The following is a 7,372-nucleotide window of genomic DNA, read 5'->3' on the forward strand; positions in this document are numbered from 1 at the left end:
GACCTGCACACAACTCACAAACACTAATTATCTGCTTAACACCATAATTAGCCAGAGAATCGATCTTCAATAGACAACGCCTTTAGTTGAGCAGTGATAGCCGTAGCTGTATCCACTTCAAGAACTCCTGCGACCTTGCCCTGTGGACATCTCTGGGTTGGATACTGATATTCATTAGCAGCCATCAATTCAATTAGATCATAAGCTTCCTCATAGATCTTTGCCCATAATGCTCCGCCAACTGCTGCATCAAGCATGGGTCTGGACTGTGCTCCCAACCCATTGTAAAAACAATTGATTATCATCCAATCAGGCATTCCATGATGAGGACACTTCCTAAGTATCTCCTTGTAGCGCTCACAAGCTTCACACAAAGATTCTCCCATTTGCTGCACAAATTGAGTAAGAGCATTCCCCATTGCAGGTGTCTTCGCCATAGGGAAGAATTTAGTAAGAAATTTTTGAGCAAGATCCTCCCAAGTAGTAATTGAACCAGCTGGTAGAGAGTGTAACCAACTCTTAACCTTGTCCCTCAGAGAAATTTCTGAGCAAGATCCTCCCTAAAAATTAACACCGAGTCCCCGGCAGCGGCGCCAAAAACTTGTTAGGGCGAAAATACGCGCCAATATTCACGCAAGTATACGCGTTCGCAAGTAGTATAAGTTATAAATCAGATTCGTTCCCACAGAGACTGGTTTAGGTTAAGTTCAATTTATGCACCTATGCAACAATGTATGGTTATCGCTCAATGCTAAGACAAATAACAAATCGGGTTTTTATTAAACTAAGAGATTATGCTAAATAACATTAACTAAGAGAATTGAGGTTGAATTTCTATATATGACAAACATGAGATTCTAACTTCATTAAATACTTCATTCAATAGCCTTATTGTTCTTAACCTTAGCATGTGATGGTGATGACACTAATCAGCTAACACGAAACTGATAAACGCCAACTTTCGTTGCACGAGTACCATTCTACCAGACATCCACAAAAGAGATAGAAGCTGAATAGGCACCAATTATATTGAGACCCTATATGTCTATAGAATTTGACAACATAATGGTTTAAGCACAAGTTATCCATAATGATTACATAGGGCAAGTAAAACGGTTAGAGTTACCCACTGATAATGCATACAATACATGAACCTATGCTAGCATGACAAGTTCTAAACCTCTATATTCGTTGTCGCTTCAATAGAGATTAACACGCTATCTTATATGTTAGCTACGCACATAAGACGAATAAGCACAACCAATACTAAGATATCAATCAATCACCACACACCAATATATGAAAACAATTAACTATTGAAATCCATAAGTAAATCCGCTAGAACCCCATGACAACAATTAGTTCATAATCGATCTCATCGTCACCATGGGTTCCAATGAAAGCATGGTATAAAACAAGATCTTAATAAACTGAATAATAATTAAAGTATGAATAAACGAGATCTAGGTTCAACAAGAATGAAAACGAGCATCCAAAGTTACAAGTAATTCAAAGAATCACAAGTTGAAAACAAGATCTTCTTTTTTAGAGTTGTTCTGTGCTTCTAGGTCTTCTCCTTGGTATCCCAATCTTCCCGGATGATGAAAACCCTTTTTTAAGTATATATAAGCCCATATTGGACCTGGACCCTTAAAATCGTCAAATTCCACTCAAAAAAGGCTTTTTCAACGAAATCAGCGAAGTCAGCCGCGCATCAGCGGGCGGCCGCGCGGCACACTAGGTGGGCGGCCGCGCGGCACACCAGGCGGGCGCCTCCACTAGCGGGCGGCCGCGCGGCACACCAAGCGGGCGCCTGAGGCCTGTCTGGAAAAATTCCGATGAATCTTGTTATGGCCATAACTTGAGTTCTACTCGTCAGAATTAGGCGATTCAACTGCCCACGCGAAGCTAACGAGATTCTTTACAACTTGACAATGGCCTTGGATTCCATATCTGATCACTTTTCATCATATTTCCTTTAAAAGCTCCTTTCTTCATTTAACTGATACCTGAAATGCAATAACACAAAAACACATCAAAATACCAACAACTTAAGTCCAAAATACCAATTTAAGCTTGTAATAAAGCGTTCCAAGTGGATATAAAATTCACTTATCACAGTAGAATTCTCATTCAATTTGGCTAACAAAGAGTTAGGGACAATAGTATTATCCTGGTCATTTGGCTCAAAAGCATAGTGTGGTGATTTGGGCAACCCACCAAACGATCGATGGGCATTTATCAAAGAGTAAATCATTTGAAACAGAGACTACAAGACTATTTGCAGTCAAAACCGACATATCAAAAACAACATTTAACTTCTCCGACTTAACAGACTCAAAAGGAACATAGAAGTAAGTAAAGATCTTTGTCAACAGGGCTGGATAAGGAAGGTGCATGGATTCATGTTTCGAACAATGAATCATGTTTTTGATAATTAAGATGCAAAATCACAAGGGATTTTCTTAATAAACATAGACAATAAAATGGATTCCTGAAAATTCACTCGGTCTCTACCACTCTTACGAGGCAAAATGTTTGTATGAAACAATTTAAACAATAGCAAAGAAAAAGGGGTTAAGTCTGATACCGAGGGCTTCACGGACACATTAATGAAGTTCTCACCAACAAGTGCTTTTAACTAATTTTCATACTGCAATCCAGGAACATCCATGAAAACTTGATGTGTCTTATACGGGCAAACACCTTTGTCATACAGATCTCCAATACGAGCAAGCATATTTGACTTGAATACGATCGGAGTACCACGAACATTAAAAAAATACCAAATCATCTTGTAACAGCTGGAGATTAGCATAAAACTCTCGAACCAATTCGGGGTAGACAACTTCGGACGGTGAAAAAAGCGATTCACATCCTTGAAACTTGAACAATTCAAGAACTCCAATACGAGTTAGCAACTCCACATCACACAGTCATTCTTTTAAAATCGGTTTGACCATGATCTTTGAAGACCCAAGTGTTGCATGCAGAGGCGAAGATTCACTAGAATCGCGACTTGATACTTCCGATTCGGCTTTGGTGACCCGACGACTCTTCGAGCTTGAAGCATGAGCACTAGAGGGCCGAGGTGCGGCTGAACGAGAATTGGTGTTTTGAGTGTTTTGTCTAGCCGTTGGAAGGTGAAAGGTTAAAATAGAAAGAGAGAAAGGATTTGGGTAAGAGAGAAATTGGGGAAATATGAAAAAGAAGAAGAAAGAAAAATAAAGATATATAAAGATGAGAAGACAAGGAGTTAGAAGTGGAAGTGGAAACGAAAAGGAAGAGAAAAGAGATGTACTGAGATAGAAGTACATGCACGAGATATGAGGAGATGATAAGTCATATCAATTAGATAGCCTAAATCTATTTACATGCCACACGGAGAAACACACAGACTAAAAATAATAAAATAATTATAAAACAAACACAAAATAATAGACATAAATACATGTAATATTATGCATGAATACAAACTATATTCCCTAGTAAAATCAAGAATAAAAGATATCATAAAACACATAAATATCATGAAATAATTCATAAATGATCACGTAAAAATTACATGGAACACATACCTAATTCACGACGCATAATACAAAAATGATCTTCAGCTAAGGGATTAGTGAAAATATCTGCACGTTATTTCTCGGTAGATATATAAATTAGCTCAATGTTACCTTTAAAAACATTATCTCGTAGAAAATGGTGATAAACATCAATATGCTTAGTACGAGAATGCATAACAGGATTTTTAGAGATATTAATTGCAGAAGTATTATCACAATAAATAAGAATATTTGTATAAAAAATACCAAAATCATGCAATGTTTGTTGCATCCATAAAATTTGAGCACGACAACTTCCAGCTGCAATATACTCTTCTTCAACTGTAGAAAGAGCTACAGAGGTTTGCTTTTTGCTATGCCATGCAACCAAATAATCTCCTAAAAATTCACAAGCACCACTTGTGCTTTTTTTAATCAACCCGTGACTCTGCATAGTCAGCATCTGAAAAAATGATTAAATCAAAGGAAGATGAACTATGATAAAATAATCCCAAGTTAATTGTACCCTTTAGATATTTAAAGATACGTTTAACGACATTCAAATGTGATTTCCTAAGTTGAGACTGAAAACGTGCACACAAGCATACACTATACATAATGTCAGGTCATATGGCAGTTAAATATAATAATAAACCAAACATACTTCAAAATTTAGTGACATCTACATGTGTACCTTATTCATCCTTTGTGAGCTTAACTGAAGTACTTTGGAGTCGATTTAGGTGTGACATGTTCAAGTGCAAACCATTTGAGTAGGTCCCTAATATATTTGCCTTGGTGAATGAATATTCCTGCATTAGACTGATTAATTTGCAAACCTAGAAAGTACTTGCAATTCACCCATCAAACTCATATCAAATTCCTTATGCATACAGTTAGAAAACCACTTACACAAAGATTCATTAGAAGATTCAAATAATATATCATCTACATAAACCTGAACTAAAAGAAGTTATCACGTTTATGAAATATAAAGAGAGTTGGATCGAGTGTACCGTGAGTGAAGCCTTTGTTTACAGTAAACTGACTGAGACGTTCGTACCAACAACAAGGGGACTGTCTCAATCCATAGACAGATTTCTTGAGCCTGTAAATATAGTTAGGGTACTTTTCATAAATAAAACCTGGAGGCTACTTCACATATACTTCTTCCTTAAGATAGCCATTAAGAAAAGCGCTCTTAACGTCCATCTGATATAGCTTGAATTTCTTGTGAGTTGTAAATGCCATAAGTATTCGAATATATTCCAGACGAGTTACATGGGCATATGTCTCATCATAATCGATCCCTTTCTGTTGATTGTATCCCTGAACAACTAAACGAGCTTTATTGCGAATGATATTTCCATCTTCATCCATCTTGTTCTTGAAAACCCAACGCGTTCCAATGACTTTAACATTCTGAGGAGGTGGAATGAGTTCCCAAACATCATAGCATTCGAACTGGTTCAATTCTTCCTGTATTGCCAAAGACCAATGTTCGTCTGCAACTGCTTCTTGAGCATTTTTCAGTTCGAACTTAGCAACAAATGCACAAAATGCACATAAATTATGAAGTCTGCTTTGTGTAGAGATTTCTTGATCTAGATCAGTGAGAAGATTATCTGGTGGATGACTCTTTACAGTTCTAGATGACTTAGGAAGACGAATATTACTCATCTCTTCCTCACTAGGTTGTCTGCCTGGAAATGAATAGGAGTTGTCTCATTCAAAAGAGACTGTTGTTGTAAAAGACATGTCTATACTTTAACAAGACTAAGACAATATGTCAATCCTAAGTAAGTTGTATTGTTATCTAAATTTGTATTTTATACTTGAAACACTTAAAGCCTGTAAAAATACAAAGGAGTAGACTTGAGTCTTTTTCCTAAAACAGTATCAAGCCTAAAGATTCTATCTGGAAGAAGATCAAGAAGATCATGCCTCATAAGAATTTTGAAGAAGCTTGGAGTTGAATAAATCCGTTTGGAGAAAAATATTCTAAGTCAAGATCTCTACCAGTCACATATTTAATGTTATAGAGAAGTCATTCGAGAACTCCAGAGAGTACCGACAGATGAGCAATATCTACTCGACGGATGAGAAATATCTGCTCGACGGATGAGCTATATATCTACTCGATGGATGAGCAACATCTACTCGATGGATGAGCAATATCTACTCGGCGAATGAGCTATATATCTACTCGACGGATGAGCATTATCCACCGGGAGTGAAGAAGTCTGAAAAGCTACTCGAGAACTCAAGAAGATATCGACAAGCCAATTCTAAAGAACTGAAGATTGGCGATATCGACAAGTCATTCCTTCACTAGAGAACTCAGAATTATCGGTAAGTCATAGTGAAGATATGAAGACTAGAAATCTTGACAAGCTGAAGACCTCTACAAGTCAAACTTAATATGGAGTGCTAGAGACCTCGATAAGCCTATGTACTTATTGAGATGTCAAGTGTGCTACTAATTCAAACTGGAGATCTCGAGGTACAGTCTCAAAGTACAGAATTGTAGATCAATTCAATATCCAAGATAAACAATCAACAAACAATCCAACAGCTGGATTGATAAGTCTACAAAAAGCAGCTTGAAGAGTGTGCAAGATCAATGGCAAAGATTAACTGACAGAGGAAGATTAAAGTAAACACGGGATGATAAAGATATGCTAAGCCAGAAATGGAAATCTGCTTTTCTATAAATAGAAATAACAAGTGACAGTTTAGAAAAGCTAATAGCATGTTTATTATCCACTGTGTAAACCAACAGTTAACTGAGTTATAAAGTTAACACTGGTCCTCTAGTTAGATGTAACAATTTAAGTAAAATCTCTTGTATCACTCTCAAGAAGAAGCTGAGCTCTTTAACATCAAAGAGCTTAGAAATTTTGTAGCAAAACAGTCTTAATTTTTAATATAAAAATTAAGTGAGTTTTGTAGATTTGTGTTCTTTATTTTATGAAAGTTTAATTTCTGCATGAACACTTTTCTATACAATATTTAATTTACTTTGTTCAACCATTAACTTTCAAGAAATGCCTAAAATAAGAAAAATACATTCACCCCCCCTCTGTGTGTGATTCATTACCTAACAAGTAGTATCAGAGCAAAATCTGAAAGTAAACATATTCAAGATCTTGGAAGAATGAATACACAGAAAATCAGTAGCATCAAAATTCCCACCTTTGACAAAGCTAACTATACTCTTTGGAAAAAGAAAATGATATTGTTTATCAAGATGGCCAATCCATTCTATATTCAGATTCTCAAGAATGGACCCTTCATTCCCATGGTAAGAGTCGAGAAATCTACAGATGGAGACATGGTCATACCAGCTCATTATGCTCCAAAAGATCCTGCTGAGTATTCTGATCCTGAAAAGGAGAAAGTTTCCCTGGATAACAGCTTGCAAATGATATTGATTGAGTCACTTGACAATGTGATGTACAACAATATTGTCAACTGTGACACTGCTAAGCAGATATGGGAAAAGATTGAGATACTATGTGAAGGAATTGAGGAGGTTAGATCTAATCAAAGAATGATAATGATTTCACAGTATGAGGGTTTCATGGCTAAGCCTAAGAAAGCATTACTGATGTGTTCGAAAGATTCAACAAGTTGATAAATGACTCGCAGTTTCATGACAAATACTATGAAGCTGAAGAGGTGAATCTAAAGTTCTTGCTTACTCACCCTGACTATTTGGAACAGAAAATCTCATCAATCAGGGAAGGGAGAGACTTGAGCAGAATAACTCTGGAAATTCTATATGGAATTCTCAAAACATATGAACTAGGATGATTCAAAAG

General features: G+C 36.5%; 1 non-coding gene across 1 annotated transcript; it reads left to right on the forward strand.

Annotated features, from left to right (window-relative positions):
- The first annotated feature begins 315 nt into the window (after nucleotides 1-315).
- Nucleotides 316-422, forward strand: LOC141688711 (small nucleolar RNA R71). Its single transcript, XR_012562144.1, has one exon. It is a non-coding gene; the product is annotated as a small nucleolar RNA R71 (small nucleolar RNA).
- The last annotated feature ends 6,950 nt before the right edge of the window (nucleotides 423-7,372 follow it).

The sequence above is a fragment of the Apium graveolens genome, chromosome 9, assembly GCF_009905375.1.
Source record: "Apium graveolens cultivar Ventura chromosome 9, ASM990537v1, whole genome shotgun sequence".
NCBI lineage: Eukaryota > Viridiplantae > Streptophyta > Magnoliopsida > Apiales > Apiaceae > Apium > Apium graveolens.